This window comes from Drosophila melanogaster, chromosome 3R (genome assembly GCF_000001215.4).
Source record: "Drosophila melanogaster chromosome 3R".
Lineage (NCBI taxonomy): Eukaryota > Metazoa > Arthropoda > Insecta > Diptera > Drosophilidae > Drosophila > Drosophila melanogaster.
Genome location: NT_033777.3, coordinates 23,426,137 through 23,446,322, shown reverse-complemented (window position 1 = coordinate 23,446,322; position 20,186 = coordinate 23,426,137). Strand labels below are relative to the sequence as shown.

Below are 20,186 nucleotides of genomic sequence, written 5' to 3'. Positions count from 1 at the left end.
CGCTGCGGCAACGAAAAAGGGGAGTTTTAGCAAAATGGTAACGCGCTCATGCAGATAAACAGTTGGGAAGGCCAAAACGCTTTCGGACTGGACCACATGTGGGCTGAGCGATGAGCTTGAGTGTCGGCAATTGCAATTTGGAGGAGTGGGCCAAATGTTCAGTCTGCATAAATAAATGCCCTGCCAGTCCAGTGGATGTGGCAGCCCATTTGCTGTTCGGTTGCGCCCCTGACACATTCAAGAATGTTCCTCAAGTCGCTTCCGAGAGTCTATCGTTCAGGTCGATTGTTTGCCCAGTGCAAACAACTAACTTTGACTTTGAGCCTGGCTGTGAAGTCTGAGCCAAGTTGCTATAGGCCAACACCGAATAGCGACTGCCGCCAAGCAGTCTGTTGACTGTTTTCAATACCAATTTGGTGGCAGTCAGCACAGGCGCTGTTGTCTCGCTCGTATTAGTTTTAAATGCCACATTGGCATTGGGCAAACAGCATTGAGGCGGGTCAAGTCGAAGCTCAGATGCCCTGTATGCCTCCTATTAAAGGAGACAAATGTCTAATTGGTAAAAAGTTATTGAATAGTTAAAAAAAACTAATTTGTATAAACATAAAAGATACTCATTGTAAACTAGGTTTGCCTTTCACAAGTTGGAATTGGTAAAAAAAAAAAATTTTTTTTCCTTTAAACTAAATTATAGTTTTTAGAATAACAAAACTTAGGCAATAATTTTCTGTGAGTGCAGGCAATAGATCTTTGACCAGAGTCAACAAGAGGCGATTCACGAGATAGCCCCTGGCTAATAGCTGGTCACCAGCTGCGGACAGCTGTCCCCTGGCTTCTTGGCCAGTTTGTCGCTTTGTTTACCCCTTGTTGTTTCTCTGTTTGTTGTTCGCTGTTTGCCGTTTGTCTTTTGGGCCTAAACGGCGTTAATGCGTACGGCAAACAGTCGCGTGGACCACCGTCAGCAAAAAGCAGGAGCTAAATTCGTATTCGAAGTTGAAGTTGGAGTTAAACTTGGTTGCTGACGCTAGAGGCTACCGTTAGCCACCGGCTAATTGGCCAGAAAGCAGCAGCAAATAAGCTAAAAAGAGAGTTAGTGGGCATGCAAGATACGGCTTGCCAGAAATTCTCAAGTAATTATGAAAGTTTCACTTTTTGCCAGAGGAGTCATTGTGTTCATGGCATGCGCCATTCCAAACAAGAGAAGGAAATTATGCAAAAGATACACAAAAAGCTAAATGGGAAATGCGAAATTTTTCAGCTGCTTGCCATTTTTGGCCATGGCAAATTGTTTGCCCAGTTGTTGGCCGCTACTGCTAAGGCGATGGCTTCAAAAAAGTTGTAAATTAATAGGCGAAAATTCGCGAAATCTCGACACAAACACAAAAACAGAAAGACAACAACAGATGGAGCACTTTGGCAATGGGTGAACGCCCATTGCGGGTCTTTCAATCAAATGGCCGAAAATGGCTCCTATAAATTGCGGACCATGCATTAAATGTGACTATTTGTTTTTTTTTTTTCGTTTTTGGACTGAACAGCGGGGCTGCGGCACTTACCGAACAATAAACATTCATTTTACTATGCAGCTGACAGAGATTTGTGGCAACAACAAACGGCTGTCAATGGCCAATTGAAATTTATGCAGCCAAACCGCCTCAACCCCCTTTCGACCCACCAAAATTTCCATCCATCTCAGCCAGAACGTATCCAACTGGGTGTGACGACAGCAGCGACACTTGAGTCAATTTTAATTATGTGCGCTCGCAGGCCGCAAATAATGACGTCGGGGGTTGCCCAAAAATGGCACAGACAACATGGCCAGAGCACTTCGGTGTCCACTTTTTAGTGGCTTTTTGTGCTTCGGGCCACAGTCCTGTCTATCGTTTGTCAAATCGCCTTAAGAGTCTGCAGCTGGAAAGCCCCAAAAAGCCAGCTAAACTCGAATGCAATACATTTTGTCATACTCTTGCTGGGGAAATTCTACTGAATAATTAAATGTGAATAACTTACAAATTGGCTAATAATCCAATTACCTATATCTAACCATTATTATATTACAAATAATTATGTACCATTTTCAATTAACTTAAAATTTGGGCGGCAAGTGTGTGCGGTTGTCTTCTAGGTTCGATACGATGCTATTTTGGATAGCACTTGTTTTGCATAGGAGCCTCACCCTTCACGGGCAAAAACCACTACGAACCACGAGAAACCACCAGCACCACTGGCACCAACCGCCCACACGCCCACAAGGCGTCGAAATGGGCTCGGCTGCCATTTTGGGTGGGTGTTGTGCTCTCAACACTTTCGCCAGCACCAAAAAACCTATACTGCATAGTCGATTTCCCGATGTCAATTGGCTCTTTTGGCAGTCTGCACCGCAAATTGCATTGATTTGTGTGGGAATGCGGCGTTAATTTGATTTGATTAATCAAAGTGCATGCACAGATTTCACCCGAGATCGAGGTGCTCGCAACAGAGATTCGACATGTGCCGCCGGGTCGTGGTTTTTTGCCAATGCGTTGTGGGTTCTTTTTTGGTTTTGGTTTTATGTTTTTCTATATTTTTGTTGGATTTTATGTATATGGCCAATAATTCACTCGGCTGGCCTAACGGTTTATTAGCATAAATAAAAATAAAATTGATATGTTTGAACTATTTCCTGCAGCAATGCGCGCTACAATTTTCGTACATGACAACCAACAACCATCGGCCAACAGCCGACAACCGACAACGGGCAACAAGAACAACCTGCAGCAACTTGTGGCTCAGAAGCACTAGTAGTTGGCTTAGTAGTGGCTGCCACAAAATTGAGCCCGAGCCAAAGACGTGGCCCAAACGAGCTGCGACTAAGTGGACGGACGGCAGGCAGGCAGGCTGGCAGGCAGGCAGACTGCGGAATTGGTAGCCGCTGCAACAAAATGTTGCGATGTCAGTCGTCGTCGAAGGCGGCGCATGCAAATGGGGTTAGGGTATAGCATAGACCACTATATAGCAGTGCTCTAGCAGCTTAGCCACTGCCGTATCTAATGGTTATATAAATTTGGCACTTCATGTAGTCCACAGTCCATTGGCTGGCTGTTAGCCATTGCCGTCGTTGTTTAAGCGCTTGTTTAGGCCACGAACATTGCCTTGATTCAAAACAATATCGAGCGGGGAGGGATGACAAACGACAGGAAAAGGCTGGGTTCGGGTTCACTTGTAGATCGGGCCAATGATTGCCAGACGCAGAGTCGTACTAAGAATAAGTGTATTATATAATAACCGTGCTTTCCATTAACTGATAAGCCTCTAAATGCTACGGTTGCACTATTTTAATATATATTTGCAAAGTTATTGAGGATTTTTCCCAAATAATAAGCAGGTCATAAATAATTCATATTAATTTTGATGCCTCGTTTGTTTCCATTTACTAAATTGCACCACATTTTTGCCACGCCTCTTCCCATTGCAAACGCACTTGGATGGCATGCCAATCGAGGCTTTTTCAACCAAGTCGCCACCTGTGCGAAGTGACATGTTAATTTTTTAAGGCCCAGAAGACAGAGTGGGATAGCAAAACAGACTCGCAGGTGACACGCACGCAGGCCAGTCACTCAGCGACTCAGTGGCCACGCCCCCTAAGCCGAACTATCCAATTCATTGGGTTAGTTCGATAAAGTTATCATTTATGCAAATTTCCCTGACAGCTTTGACAAAATCGAAACGAGCGTTTTAGAGAGGCGGACCGATAGTTTCAGGGATCAACTATTTCGGGCCACCAAAAAATTTCCACACCATTTGCATAAAAGGCTTGGGTTTTTTTTTTCATTTTTTTACTGGCCAATCGTAATTTGCGAATTTTTTTTGGGCAGACCAAAGAAAACTGCTAATGACTCACTACCAGGAGCACCGTCTAATCACACGACTGTGTGCGGCCCGCCAAGCAGCGTCTAATATGCAGTTAACCCACAAATGCCGGGACAAAAGAAAAACGGCCAAGACAACACCAGCTATTATGACCAAGGCAAAAAAAAAAAGAGTGATTATAAAACCAACAACGGTTCAGAGCCGGCGGACAATGGGTATCGGCGCGGGCCAAAAGCTACGCAAACTGTAATTGATGATGAAGAAAAGAGATCGATCATATTGTGCGAGCGCATATCAATCACGAACACGACACAGGCGAATCAAGCCGGGCCTACCTGGCGTAAGCGTAACGTGTGGCATTTGCGGCTACGGTGGCTTCTACCTGACTATAAGCCATATATACACGATACACCACCGTCACACACCAACCACCGAGGGCAGCAGAAATGTTTAACCCGGCTAACCGGGCGTATGAGTAATGTGCTCAAGTGCAAATACAATGAGGCGAGGAAGAAAACCGAAAACACAAATACAAACGGCAAAATAAGTGTATTAATAATAAGACCCCGGCATTCCAAAGAAACGAGTTTCATATTAATTGGCCTTTTCATAGCTTTGAATATTTGGTTCGGTTTCTTTGGCTTTCGAGCCTTATGCGGGTTCAATGGATTGTTCTACTTTCTGGGCCACCCCAAGATTACATGGCGAAATGAGCAATATTCTCCAGCCGCTGCTGTTGCTCCTCTTTTGAATCATTCAAATTGCCGAAAATTGCCCACGGGGCAAACGTCTTGGACCCAATTTTGTGGACCAGCACTTTTTATTTGCTTTTGACCATTTCTTTATTGTTTGTTTTGATTAATTTTTGGTGCTTTTTTTTGCTGAACAATCTGTGGTTGCAAATGTTTAAGTGGAGCAGAAAAGATTTGGCTGGCAACTCGATGCTTCCGTTGCTAAACGATTCGAATTAAGATTCCCTGGTACTTCTGTGAATGAAATCGAGAAATCGTACGGGAATGGAATGTGCTGTCCACGACGGAAATGGACTTGGGTCAGCTTTCTATTGGGTGTGTTTTCGCATTTCGCGGGCATTATTTGAGAGCCGGCAAGTGGTTAAGTACATCTATATAATCTAATTTCACCTTTTTGCAATAGAGAATTCCCCAGAAATGGCTTAATTAAACAGCAACATCTTACACACGTAATTAAAGCGAAGAAAACGTTTTTGCCACGAACAGTCAAAAATACCAAATAAGTTTAACAAATGTCAGGCCAAAGCAGCAGCCATACAAAAGGTATAAAAACACTTGAGAATCTTTATACAATAAATCTTTATTTTTACGGCAAGCCGGGCTTTGGTACAACAAAAAATAACACTTGTTGCTGTTTTTGTGGCCGTCGACTGACTTGTTGGCTCATTTGACCTTTATTTTATAGAAGAAAAAAAACCGATGTCTGCATTTGCCGTCTGCAATTGCGGGAGAGAGCAAAGAGAACCAGTTGGTCATTGATCATCCCAAGACACTCACCCACTGCTCCCCCTTCCCCAAGCCAGCCTAACAATGTTGCCAAGAGCCTTAACTATTGATACCAACACCGGCATAGTGTTCAGGCCATTGCCTGTCATTGCTGGCCTTGTTGCGTTGCCTGCAATGGAGGTGTTAACTAGGCCTAAATAAGGGATTACCCTGTAATTTAAAACAACTTTTTCTGGGTGCTAATCCTATTTCAGCGTTTATTTTTAAATGTGTTCTAAATAATTGAAAATTGGTTTCAAATATTTACGAACATGTAAAACTTCTCAAAGAAGTTAGAATATTTCTAGCCTCTAGTTTGTGAAAACAGCTTATTACATATTTATAGGACGATGATCTCCATATGCAGTTTATTACACCCCACACACCTGATCACACCTGCGGAATAGAAAGAAACCGTTAAAGTCATTTCGCATCATTAGTATGATATGTGTGGCTGTATGGGTGCTGATTTAAGATTCGCGAGTCGGTGTAAGTGTTGCCGACTGTGAGAATCACTAAATGCGCATGTAAATACAGCCGAGTGGAGTGGAAGATGCTTGTGGATGTGGCCAAGCATGTATTCCGCTGCACTTAATAAGCACCTTGACTTTGATAGGCCATAAGCGGCGATTGTGTGAGTGAGCCGGCACACTGCAGTGTCCATTTGCCCGTAAATTAGCCGCAGTTAGTGACCCGGCGTGGCTGCATTGGAATATTTCATGCGCTAAATGCATCATTAGCCGGTTTGATTTACGGCACACGTGTTTCGCTGTGGGAGAAGGCGATCGGGAGCGGATGAGGTTGGCATATGAGTATATATGCATATCTGTCAGCGATAACCAAATGCGCCCAGCATTTAATTAAAATTGAAAGGATTTTTCGTATGCCTACGGCCGAATGGCCAAGTGCGGCAACAATTTAATTAAAAATTTCGTTTGATTTTCCCCCAGCATGAAAATGGTCAGCCGATCTGGCAGTGGCAGTTGCTGCCAAACGGCGGCCATTTGTGTTTCGATTTTGGCCACAAGAGCTTGGCGGTTTTTTTTTTTCAGTCGGTTTTTGGTCAAAACAAGATCGCAGCAAGTGGCACGCAATGCTGCTGCTGATGCTGTTGCTGCAGTAGCCAACTGCAGTAACTGCTGCTTCAGCAGCTGCCAAGGAGCCAACTGATGCGTATCGAGCGGCATTTTAAATGAAGCGATTAAAATCGAACGCCTGCACAGTTACACATTTGGCCCCGCGGCACCTGCCCACCAATCCGCACCACTTGGAGTCACTGCATCCCCGCACCCGTGGACCACTGCACCACTTCCCTCCGAAAGAGTGTATCTTTTAATTCAATCAATTTTTCTCACAGCTACCCGTTGGCATGCGAGCATCGATCATGTAAATTGAAATTGAGTTACATGATCAACATGACATCATTCGGGAATCCGCAATTTTCATCGATAATAGAGAAATTGCACAGCTTACGCCGTCTCATTTATATTTGCACAGAGAAAATTTTTTATTAAAATTGGTAATAACTTTTTCGATTTACACGTTTGCTTTCACTTTATGCATAACAAGGGAAAACAGCGACTATTTTGATTATTAAAAAGCCCTTTTGGACAAATCTATATTTAAACAAATATTGAATGCCTATTACGAACGGCATAAATACCTATAATATAGATAAATTTATCATTTTAAGCTAATAGATCATTAGAAAACCAGTTAGGAAGTTGTAGGCATTTATAATAATATTCGGCTGGTTATTAGTTTTGTTAGTCTGTTGACGCACTTTAATATTCACGGAAATGAGTAACTATAAAATAAGTCCCCGACTCAACTAAAATTTAATTTTACACACAAATTTTGTTTGTTGTTAGGTGCAAAAATTGAAATGAAAATTAAGAGTTGGTTTTTTCCTCTGCACACTACTTCAGCGGTATCGTGTGGGTTCATTAGAATAAGCAAACATTCGCGGGCAGAGAAGTATCTTATGGGGCATAAATCGTATAGCGGTCAACGAGCGAGTGCGTGTGGAACACCCACAGTTGGATAAACACTGACGCGAAGCAATTAGAGCCCCGAGACAAGCTGGCAAGTGGAAGAGAGTCTACTGGCCAAGAGCAGTCGATCTGGCCAAGAGCTATCTGGCCATAGGTATTACCGATGTATCGTATCGGCGTTATTTATGCGCCTGTTTGCCTTCCCCGTGCACATACATACACACACCTATGGAGGATTGTCATTGATTTATGCCACTAATTGTTATTCATCGCACCGTAGGTGGCCTCATCACCATCCAATATATAACCACCACCACCACCCCAACATATCGGTCGCGTTTGTGGAGCTGTTCTATATCGCGTGCTGATGTCGCATTAATCAGAAATCAGAATCGGCCAAAGACTGGCAGCCAAAAAACGACATCACCTAATGATTTGTTTTGGACCCTGAAAATGGGCTACCAAAAACGGTTGGGTTACACCATCGAAGACCCATTTCCCCCCAACCATCGATATACTTTGTAGTCAGTTTCGTTTAATGATCGCCTACGCAAAATCTGATGCTGCTTTAGATTTGTCTCATGTCAGCATAAATTTGTTTTAATTGATTTTAAATTCGGGCATTCACGTTGTTGTTTTTCAGATTTTATGGCCGCTTGCAGGCCAAATTTTAAAACTCATTCCTAGCGAGCCATACTCGTATAACAACAAGAAAATAAGCATTTAAACTAAAACAAGAAATTATATTTTTCCGCTTTTGGTCTATGGGCCATAGCTAATGGCGATCCAAAACTAGTTCGGTGCTCGTTTTGACTAAGTATGAATATGCATGCTCAGATAGCTAATTCAATTAACGAGCCCTAACGACTTTATCTGAGTTATTTGGGAAATCGAACGGTTGGGAAAACTAAGCATACTGCCCATAAATGTCACATTGATTAATTCCTTTGCACTTACCAAATTTACGTTGGTGTAACTGGCCAAGGGCATTCGATTTTTAACCATTCTCACTGGAGTTTCTTTAACATATATATATTGACAATCACATTAGGTCAGATAACTAACGAAGAGGTTGATTTGATAATAGATAGAAGGAGAAACTCATGCTGCGCAGGGAAATTAGTTCGTTGGCTATCTTTATAGGCTGCCAATCAAAATAAACATATGTAAACAACCTCTAGTTTATTACCATGCATAAATATGGTGATATATATAATTTACATTCGATTATCGGAATGACGTACAAAGATCGAGTGTGGACACATTTAAGGCAGCAAATTATCAAAACGAAATTGCACCATAAATAAGCCAATCGAAATGTAAAAATTATGAACATCAATTCAGCCCAAGATACAAACAAGATTGAGATACCCAGTCCGATTCCGATTTCAATTCCGATTCAGCCTAATGGATCGTATCGTATCGTATAATATATCTACGGATCGGAATCGTACAGATCGTCGCACGCTTAATGGCTTGAATTATTTACCGATTTTAATGGCAAGCCAATACCAACACCTCCTAAGCCAAAAACCAATATCGATCAGACACACTGCTGCGCCTTTGTGATTATGTGCTGCATTGATTGTTGTTAATACTTTTGCGGCATGTCATTGCTTTTATTTAAAACAAATCGAAAATGTTTAAATGCCGCCTCTAGCTTATTGAAGTTGGTAACATGGAAGTTTGGTAGTTTGGTAGTTGGGATCGCGGGACATTGCCCAATGGCATACAGTGGCTATCTATCGGTGGCATTCGGTGGCTCGTTTTTTGAGGTGTGTCCCGGCCGGAGACCTTATAAAAATAAACAACAATGCACAGAGACAGAGACATATTTCTATGCTGGGCTATGCGTTAAATGCCGTGTATGTGGAGCAGTTTGATTTTGTGAAACGCCCCGCTTCGAAAAGACAACAATGAAGCGGCCTAAAAAAGATCAACAATCATTTTTTTCGGCTGAGGTGGCTACTTAAATAAACAGATATCTCGGGACTGAAGTGGCCGAGGGGTAGGTGGTGTAAATAATGAAAAATAGCGGCATCAAGTCGAACAAAAATAAACCACTCTTTGGGATATTTTAATCATAATAATACCCAAGAGCCACACAAAAAGCTGACAAGAGCCTTTGTTCGAATGTCAGTTTTAATAAAGGCGCAAAACTTTATTTTAAACGTTTTTTAATGACGTCAATGAGTTTGCAATTGTTTCAGTGTGAGTAAGCCAGAATTGGGCAATTTGAATAGGCCCAACCACGCATTTTTTTTTGGCGTCTGGCCTTATCCCCAACTAAACCTTGTATTCTCTTCGCTGGCTTAGTTTTCTTTACCAAAATTAGTGCCTGCCAAACTGAAACTGAAACCCAGACGAAATCCTGATCCGACACCTACAACATGGCATCACGTACAAATATCTTCAGCACGATTTTGCACTATTTTCTAAATCCAAGCAGCCAACACCTGCGCAAAAAAAATAAACGGGAAATATCTCAAAAGCCAGCCAATTGAAATAAAAATGGAGATGCGAAGAGATCAGCGCAGATCACGTTGAACATGAAAAGCATGAAAAGCGTTTTGCAGTTTGCCAGAAATGCCACAAAAATAAAATTCAAGGGTTCGCACGGAATATGGGTGAGGCTTCCTATTTGAACTGCAGATTTTTGCCCCTCAGGGGATGCAAATTGTTTTGCACTTGAAAACGAATGAGTTAATGGCGAGGTGCTTGAGATCATTAAGCTAAACGCACGACATTTCCGTTTTAATCAACCACCCGCTACCAGCGAAATTAACTCAATTCACAAAAGTAGCCAAAAAAAAAAAAAAAACACCAATGACAGCAAAGGGAGAAAAACAAATAGATTGACTGGAAGTCGTGAACGTCGAATATTTTTGGGGGTATATCCAATTTACGGATGCTCTTTGGAAAAGTGTACAGCTTGAAATCGAAACAAACTTTAGTACTTTACGAAACTAGTTATTTATTATTTTGTGACTTTTTTTTATTGCTTCATTTGGGGACTTTCTTTTAAAATATTTATTTTCTAGAGTAGAGACTTTGCATCCTCTATGCGATTTTCCTGCAGAGCGATAAATCCTGGCCACTGCATAAAGTTAACTTTACACATTTCGCCGTAAAATATTTTATAAAGGCAATCAAAGCAGATAGATTTGCCCACATAACTCTCGGCCATGCCATTATTCCAATCAACCGAACATCCAGCTGCATTCCTATCAATCTCCGCGGCACTTCTTCTCTTACAGCTCCTCCGGACCAGGCCAACACGATCTGCAGAAATGTCTTGCGGAAAAAAGAGTAAACATAAAAATTATATTGGTAGAAAAGAGCAGTGGTGGGAAAGGAGGGGCGAGAAAAAAAAACGGAATTTCATGGCTCAATGAAAAGACCAGCTGAAGAACTAATAAACAACAACCACAAGAGCCAAGCCATGACTTAGAAATATAGTTCATAGGCATTGTGATTGCCTTCAATAAATTGCAAATAATTTCGACCTCATTTCGGTGGGCTCGCCACACGGTCACGGACAACGCCCCACAGACCCCCGCCAACAGCTTCAAAATATATACCTATATAAATATAGCCGCCACCACCTCCACAGATCCGAACGCTGCGTGATATAATTTCTAACATCTATAGACAGATCTCGCTCTAGAGTGAACCAAAAAAGCACACATTTTTCCAGTGCACTGTGACCACGCACATGGCTTTTGGGATTTAGTGCGGCGTCATAAATTTTCCTGCAACTCCGTTCGACTTCTTTTTAATTAAAATGCTATCAAATGTCAAGTTTACATGGCCGGAGCGCCAGCTGCGTCGAGGAGCAGGCAAAAGCAAAGCAAACACTTGTCATCTTGACAGGCCAAACAAAGCGTGACGGAGTCAGGGAGGGATTAGGGTGGCAGGGGCAGGGGTAGGGGCGCCTAACGAGGGTCATTCAATGAGTTGAGACTGCATTCGCATTTGCATAGGATACCCACACAAATACTCCACACTCTCCGTACTCCAAAGTGCACCTGGCTAGCTGGCTGCTAGCTGGCTGGCAAATGTGGGCTCCACTCGTGGACGCGGACTTGGACATGTTTAAGTAATTGCGCGCGTGCGTGGTGGCAAACAATTGAGACACTCTGGGCCCGGGTTTTCGCTTTGTTTTGTTTTGGTTTGGCTCGGCTTTGGATTTTGGCCAGGTCTATATGGCTTTTGTCTGGCTCTGGTCTCTCTTGATAGTTTGGCAACGATAAGCGCGACATGTCAGCGTCAGCTAAAGCTCGAGATTCAGATTCAACTTGAAGTTTAGCGTGGCAGCTTTAGATTTCGAGCACAATATATTTTGTCAGCTCAAACGGTGTACATAATAGCCCAGAGATAAGATTGTAATGGGCCGGTTAAGCGGCTCATAAATCATTGGCATGGAAATTGCTTTTCCATGATAGACAACTTGTTAGTATACCGACTGTAGCTGCCGCCGCTGCGACTTCCGCAAAAGGCGAGGCGAAACCTGCAAACTAAGTCATTTTAAGCAGCACTTTTCACTTTCCGCTAAACACTCGACATCCGCCGGTTGGTGAAAAGTTCATTTAGAGAATAAACAAACAAAAACTTAAACTCATTTTCATAACAGCCACCGGGCCACCGGTCAGCACCGTGAATGTGCAGCTTTTTATTTATCTTTCCATGCCAGAGTCTGGTATGCGCTTCCTGCGCCGATTTCTGTGTAGAAATATGCTGGGAAATCTAGCGCCAAGTGGTGAAAATATCCGACGCGCAGAAGCCATTGGCCGAAAGGAATTTGGAAAAAATGTATAACAAATGTGCGGCAAATGAGCTGTCATAGGTAAATAAGGAAGACGAGAAGCTGGAGCCATAATTTCTAAGTTCTATTCGCTTAGTGCATAGCCATAATTTATTTGCCGATTGTTGTTTGGCTTTAGTCATCTTCAGTTCTAGCGCTTGGACTTCCGTTTGTCAGTTTTTTTGACGGATTTTTTTTTTTGGCACCACGCTTTTTATGAGTGATTTATGTTTTGCTTATCATCTATGCGATTTATGTTCCATTTTTAATATTTCGGTACCACTAAAGATCCAAAAATCCATATTGTTAGTTTATTTTGAGTCATATAATTTGTAACCTCTTTGTTGCATATTGTTATAGACAAATAGAATGGAATTATATACTTTTCTTGGCCTAATACACAGCGATTCGTTACAGTTGACAAGAAACTATGCCGTTTGTGGTGTTTCCGCCATTAAATGTCCGTTTCACAATACAAAGTCTGCCGCAAGGGCATGTAAAGTGCCAAAAAAAAAGAGAGAAATCAAATTCCATTCCTTGTGCCGCCCAACTATACAAATTTCCTTCTGTATATTATATGATTGATTGCCCCGTTGACCTGGAAACGTAGCAAACTAATAGTTACACTTAACAATGGGATCAGGGGACAGTGGAGCCGCGAACAGATTTATGTGCCTATATATGTATGATCCATAATATTCATAAAGAATATGGGTCAAGCGGGGCGGTGAGCAGGCTCTGAGAAGATGAAAAAAATAAAAACTGGCCGAGTGGGCGCTGCATTCCGGAGCTTCAGATGGGGGGGGGGAGTCTGCAGGTAGCTCTGGTAGCTGCAACACCTTGAGATTGACTTCAAGCCGGGTATAAAAAAAAAAATATAAAAAATAAAACCCAGACTGCCCCATGACGTGGCGCTATTTTTAGGCATCTGTGGCTGGTTGACGAAAGCGGTAAGTTAATGAGCTGCCCCGATCTTTGTGGCTCCCCTGATTACTAGGTTTTTTACATTATTATACGTATGTAGTGCCCGCCTCCCGTTTTTCCCCCAAAACAACCACGAATATGACTGCGACTTCAATTTCACTTTTCCGACCTGGATGCGGAGCCTGGTGTTGTCAGGTCGTCATGCTGGCCGAGCGGAGAACAAAAGACTTGGGCAGCGAACTTGTTTTTTTTTAGCCACCGACAGTGGGTAATTAAAAAACCGTTAATATTGGAACCGCTCTCATCGGAACCGGGTGTCAAATCAAACATAAAAAGAAATTATTAAAAATTCATAAAAGCCTCAATATTCGAAAATATATTAACCTGAAAATAGATGTGAACGAAATTGAAATTCAGGCGTAGAAATGTGAGAAAAGTCAGCAGGAACACCATAAAATCCAAAACAGATGAACATAGATGATAGCCAGATACAAGATACAAGACAGCCAATAAGCCCGGGTAATATGCCCCTTAAACCCCTCCGCACTCTTTATGCTGCCGCCAACCGTCCTGCCCGAAAATGTAGCGTTAAGTGCTCAATGGCCAGAAAACGGCATTAAGCCATAAAATCGTATGGAAAGAGAAAGAGCCAAAAGAAATGCTCAAAGCCAGCCCAAATCCCACAGCTGAAGAAACGATTGATGGAGTTCAAATGCATATTGATTGACGTTGAAATGCCCCAAATGGAGCACGGTTCCGAATTCGAGTCCAAGAGGCAGGTGCAAGTCGGCCGTGGCTGTTATGTGCTTTGTATTTTGTGTTTTGTGGCTAATAAGTGGCATGAATTAGTGAAACGCTTATGGGGGTCAGGTCGTTGTGGCACTCCACTGAATCGACTGTTTACTGCGAGACAGTGGAAAGGCTTTTAAAAGAAACAGTCGCAGTTTGGGGCCATTGAGGCGAATCGGAATCGTAAATTCGAAATCATTGACTAAAAGCTTTTTGATAAATTATTAAACTATGTGTCAGGGATGTGAATGAGCGCGTTTCTATCAATGGCTAGAAAAAGCAGCGGCAGCAGCATAATTGTTGTGAGAAAACATCTTGCTTATTTATGGGAAAAAGTTCAATAGACTGGGCGTGTCCGTCACAGCCTTTCCCCAAAACAGACCAGATTCTACCAGGCAGGGGTCAAAAGGCTTTTTTTTCGCACAATTCTCCATTGAGAAAAAACGCTCGTAAAGCTAACAATTTATGGGGCGAAACGATATCAAAATGCTGACAGTTTAATGTTCAATGCCATGCCAGTCTTTGCAAATTCTAAAAATAATCCCAACCGCCCATAGAAAACACCGATCAGACAAAAGGCATAAGCGTCAGGCGATCTTAAAAATAATTGACAAATATATTAATAGCATAAATCAGCATCAGAATCGCTCATAGAGCGCGAAGAGCAGCAGAGCGTCTTCATTGATTCGATTTTGGCCTGGCCAAAAAGCTAGGCTGCTAACTTTTATTATCATTTACCGCTTCGACTCCGGCCACAACAAACAAATCTTATAATAGCAGAAAAAAAATCGAAAACCCCCCAAAAAAAAAACACACAATAAAGATCAGCTCTGCCGGCGTTGTCGTCACGCTCTCAGCAGATCGGCCGAAGTCGACGGCGGCGTCGCTGCCGCTGCTGCTTTTGGCCAGCAACTTCTTGGACATGCTGGCCAAGAGCCAGATTTAGTTCAGTTCAGTTTCAAGTGTTTGAGCGTTGCGTGCGTTTCAAAGCTTTGAGCGGAGAGTTCGACTTTTGAGCCATTTGGTTGCGTCTTTCGTCTGTTTCGGTTTTCTCGCCTCTCGTCTGTGCGACTTCCGTATAAGTTCATTTGCCGACGGGCCAAACGTTGAAAATTTCCATCGCTTGTTGCCGTTGTAGTCGTCGCGATTCCTGTCGCCCACCCAACACAAGATCACACCGAAACGGAAACCATCGCCAACGGAAACTGCGATACGGACCTCAGTTTTTAATTAACCCGGCCAAATTAGTTTTGTTCAAGAATATTTCCCGCACCTCCGACAAATGCAAATGAAAATGTGGCTAGCAAATTTATGAATGCAGGCCAAGAATTATGTTTCGTCTGATAAGACGATCCGATGATAAATGTGTGTGAGAGTGTCTTCAACAATCGGTTGCCATAAATAATGCTCATAATGGGCTGAGGCATGGGAAAAACTAATAATATTTGTGTAGCCCAACCAATTTAATACGAATACAAAAGTATCATACCCTATAAACGTACATATTTATGTGGATTTATTAAGCTGTTAAAATTGGATAAACTTTCCGACCACGTTGACCAATTTGAAACCGGTAAGTGCAAGTTTGGTTGTCAACTTCGTTGTCCAAGTTTTTAGTTTATTTCGTAGATATTTCTATAATTCTTGCCTGTCGCACATCTATGCAAAGCAGAACCATATTAAAATCAAATGTCGGTAGTTTTGTTTTTAATATATATATATCGATAGAAATTTGTGTATTTTTTAATAGTTTTATCGTAGTCTTCGTGGCGGGATACAAAGCCGCTCTGCCTTATCGCAGGCGTATAAATTCAAGTTTTATCGCTAATGTTTTGTATTTGGAAAGTCATGACGCACAGGCCATAGAAATTCCCAGCATGTTATCATAAGCAGAAAAGCGCGAAACAAAGCAGAATTAAAATAAAATAAAAAGGGATTTTGACCGGACTAGTAACCATTAATGAGGAGTTCTTTGTCTTTTCTGATCTGGGATCTTTTGTGCCAAAAGTTAGCAAATTGCTTACCAAGTTTCACAAAACGCTGATAGCGCATCTCAACGGCATTTAAGCCTTATCTTCCATTTGAGTGTATGTTTTTCTGCACACGTTTGACCAGTGTCAATCATCTCGCTTTTGGCCTGCTTAAATTAGTAAATTCCGTGAGCAGGCCAAGCGCTTGGGAAGCAATAATTATATACTAATTAAGCGTATAATTAGCTAATTAGAACTGCGCAGCGACTGCTTCAAAACAAAAAAATGTTCCGGCAACACCTTCTGTGCAAAAAAGAAAAATTTGCCAAAATCTAAGCTTGCGAAAATAGAAAACGGCAAACCCTTGACAAGCTTGAAAAGCTATTAATCAAAAGCGACTAGCCGCATGTGTGGCTTGCTGTAAATAATAATGACTTCATAATTGATAATTTTGCGAGTTGCTGGAAGAAAGTTAGTCGATCTTGACAGTAGCAGCTGCTTTGGCACACAGCTTCACTAGCACATACAAGCCTCATATATTTTAGCCATCAATGAATATTAATCAGTTTTATTTATTTAAATTGTTTAAAATTTTAATCAATAACAAGCGGTCGCTGATGATAGAAGTAAGGAAAAACCCATAAAACGAAACATAAGTGTGCGCAGGTAATAAATTAAAGCGAAATCAATTTTAGATAAGATCCAAACTGGGAGCAACACTATTTTTCACTGAACTGCCTAAAAACAATCCGATGGCTCATACAGCAAAAAATACAATTGGCTTTAAGCTGAGGGAAAGAGAAACACCTTTATGGCATTTAATTAAAACGAAGGCAATAAACAACTCAAGGTATTAAAATTATTAAAGTGAAACGTCGCCAGTTTAAATTAAAAACGACAAAAACGGAAAATAAAACTAATAAAAAGCAATTCCAAATCAACGCCACATTCAGCAATGCAAACAAAAGACTGAAGCAACGAACTCATAGCGAAGATAAGCTTTACTTAACTACACTCGTGAATAACTTGGTATTAACTCTTGAACACTGCCTTTGGTGAGCAGGAACAAAAGACTTAGGCAACGAACGCATTCGGAAAAAAAATTATGAATGAAACGATAATCTGATTACGTAGTTCATTATTGAGTTTCAGTTCAGAATATATGTATAACCGTCATAATTGTTTCGCTAAATTTAGAGTTAAGAACTATTAATATAATAAAAGAACGAGTTTTGTGAAGTTTTCATTTATAGCCAAAGTGTGGAACACTTAAAAAAATATATTATGTTTCACGCAATTTTCTCTTTTTATAACTGTTTATAAACTTATATAATTTTCTTAACACTTTTTGTTTATTTATTTGACGTTAAATTAGTCACTCATTTGTCCACTTAACACGACCACAATCACATTCAAAGATTTTCTTCAATTAACGGCAAATCTAGTATGTTTGCCCAGAAACACGGTGACAAATGAATGAAATAAAAGCTGTTAATTTGTATGTGAAGCCCCCGTGGGTTGTGAAACCACCGACTGATTGATTTTGCTTATCTTATTCGTTGGTATTCATTTTCTAATGTCTAATATTAATAATTAAAAGTCTGTTGCAGCCAAAAACACCATCGTATGTGTTAAAGCGCCAAAAGGGAGGAATATGCAAATTCCAAAGTTTGCTATCGGTGTTTATAATTTTCTATGAAAAATGTTGTGCCGCTGTTGTTATGTTTTCTCACATAAATCTGCCACAGGCGCATAGAAAATTTCACCCAAAAAGAAACCGGAAGCTTGGCCGTCAAGTGGAATGGACTCTAGGTCGCTTGTCCGCTTAACTTTAGCGGGTGTTTATCAGCGCTAAAAAAAAGTTTTCATACATTTCTTCTACTCTTCGGGGATACTTATAACTATATGGTATGTGTGTGTGTGTGCGTATACCAAACACGCAGCAACCGTTTCGCACTGGATTTTTATATATATTTTTTTTTCACTTTCGCATAATTGTGGAACCTCGGTGTTTCGCTTGTCTCTTTCTGGGTCTGCGCTTCCACGCTCCTCATGTCAGACACTTTGTCAAAATAGCATTTGTTACGCTGTCAGTGCCAGCCACCAACGCACTGGACAGCCACAAAGGTAGCAAAGGTAGCAACGCCGGCAAAAACAACAACCATAGTAATAACGAGCGTTATCCAAGCATCATCATTATCAACTTTTAACCATCGGTTTATGTTGTTTGCCACCGAAATGATTTAATTTTGACAGACCTTTTTTTCTCCTCTGCTCCGGTAGTTGTGTAGTATGTGTGTACATTTTTTTTTTATTTTGGCGTTTCTTTCTCGACTTTTTATGTGTGGGAGTTTTTGGATTTTAATTTAAATTTCTTTGTTGTTGTTCCTGTTGTTGGTGGCAGTGCTGTCTATTTTGGTCATAATTTTTGTCGTCTTGTTGGTGTTGCCGCTGTCGCTTGAACTTTATTTGATATGCATTACCCCGGCCTGGCTTTCGTCTTTGTTTATTTCTTCTACGACTTCTCCTTTTTGGCATTAAGTGCTTGTAAATTGGGTCAGTGGGAAGTTACACTTCAGTCGACTTCAGTTCAGTTCGTTCGATGTCGATGTTGTTGTATTCCGTACTTGTACTCCACAACGTCATGTGTCATAAATTTATTTGTCTGCGGCCCGAGCTGAGAACTTTTGCCTCTGACATTTTCCCGTTTGATTTTCATTTGCTGTATTTATTTATTTATTTACTACCAGCTATAAATGCTAGAAAAAATTATATCTGCATTCAAAAAAAATAGGTACCGAAAGGAGATTTTTCCATAAAAATGTGTTTACCACAAATGAAGTTATTTTTTAATAAAGGTACAAAAGTTTTCCATAGTCATTATCTCGTATTTCGAAATTCCACAATTTTCGTGTTAATGAAATACGGTTTAAAACTCAACAAAAAAGTTAAAAGGAACATTTATCAATAGTATACTAGATATTTTATGTGCTTCTGCCGGATCTTCGATTTAATTTGAGCAATGTTGCCCGAAACACTTCTACTTGTTTACGATCCCCATAAAGCTGTCCAGAATTTTGCCGCTTCCTGCTCCTACCAATTTGTGAATTCAGTACATTAACCGATTTGTCCAATGATCCCGACCGATGATGCTATGTGCTCATAGTATCCTATCGCCGCGGGAGTATGCAAATTCCCCGAGGACTTACAATAAATTGAGCCCCTGATTAGCTCTCGACTCTACCGTTTTCATGGCAGAGATGAATTTTTTATTGCTGCCCCCCTCCGAATACTGGAATAGTAGAGCAAGCCAGTCCCACACGTTCATCCTATACATATATATATATATATCGGTGGGTCGTAAAAACTCAGTGCACCATCCTTTGCGGCCATGGCTCATTGAATCTGGAGGCAGCCGAGTCAGGAAGCGCAATGTGCAATGTGAAGTGACTTTGGCTGTCTGCTGTCTAGACTCGAGACACACTCACAGCTTTCCAGCTGCATGCAGGAACAAGTGCAGCGGATTGCTTTTGGACTTGGACTCGGAGTTAGAGGATGCACTTGCAGTGCTTGGCTTGATTTTTATTGACACAAGTTGCTGGCTGTCGGACGAGTGCAGAGTGCCGACTTCTGCTGGCTGGCTGGCACACATTTTGCATATTTTATGAGTTCGTGTCGATGTCGTTTGTGCAACGAGCTTTTTGTTCTTCACTGCGGCTCTTTGCATAATTATTGTGGAATGTATTTTGTGCTTTTGGTTGTGATTGGGGGGTTCTATGTAATGTCAGCGCTACCGGGGAGGTTGTCTTTTTTATGGCCGCATTTAGTGCCCCTCGTGTTTGGGGCATCTGTAAGTACAAATACCCACGGGACATGTGACCCACTTGCCGGGGAAGGTGCCTCCTGCTTCGCACTGATCGCCGCACATAAATCAAGAACAGTCATTAATGTACAACAGATATAAAGTGGAGGTTTTCGAAACAAATCAAGGGGATTCCGGGGGGGGCGAACCCCTGCTAAATTAGTTTTCACCATATATATATATATATCTATATATATATATATGAATACGACCGGTCATATATAAACACATAAGTACACGGAGATTTCGCTTGTTAACATTAATAATAACTTGTAATTTGCAGTCGTTGTTGAAAATCACTCACTGAGCGAAGAAGGGAAAAAAAACTGGTAAAAAACTAATTACAACATTTTTCACATGTGTGTAGGTAAACATTCATTCATAATATGTAGCCAGAGCCAGCATAATGTAATGTAAATGAGAAAAGCCCGACGAGACGAGAAGAAACTTTACCAAAAAAGCGCAGACTTTGAAGAT

The 20,186-nt window shown here is 41.3% G+C and overlaps 1 protein-coding gene and 1 non-coding gene across 3 annotated transcripts in view; one reads left to right on the top strand and one right to left on the bottom strand.

Annotated features, from left to right (window-relative positions):
• The window catches only part of CG4374 (uncharacterized protein), a 63,595-nt gene that overhangs the window by 25,956 nt on the left and 17,453 nt on the right, over positions 1 to 20,186 (top strand). The window contains exon 1 of one of the 2 annotated variants that reach the window (NM_001275945.2): positions 14,849 to 15,450. The exons of the other annotated variant lie outside the window; for it this stretch is intronic. The gene's annotated coding sequence lies outside the window, so the exon portion shown is untranslated. Of the gene's footprint in view, positions 1 to 14,848; positions 15,451 to 20,186 lie in introns of those variants that run through there. 2 annotated transcript variants of the gene reach the window in all.
• On the bottom strand, positions 13,051 to 13,454 carry snRNA:7SKb (small nuclear RNA 7SK b). Its single transcript, NR_182252.1, has one exon. It is a non-coding gene; the product is annotated as a small nuclear RNA 7SK b (small nuclear RNA).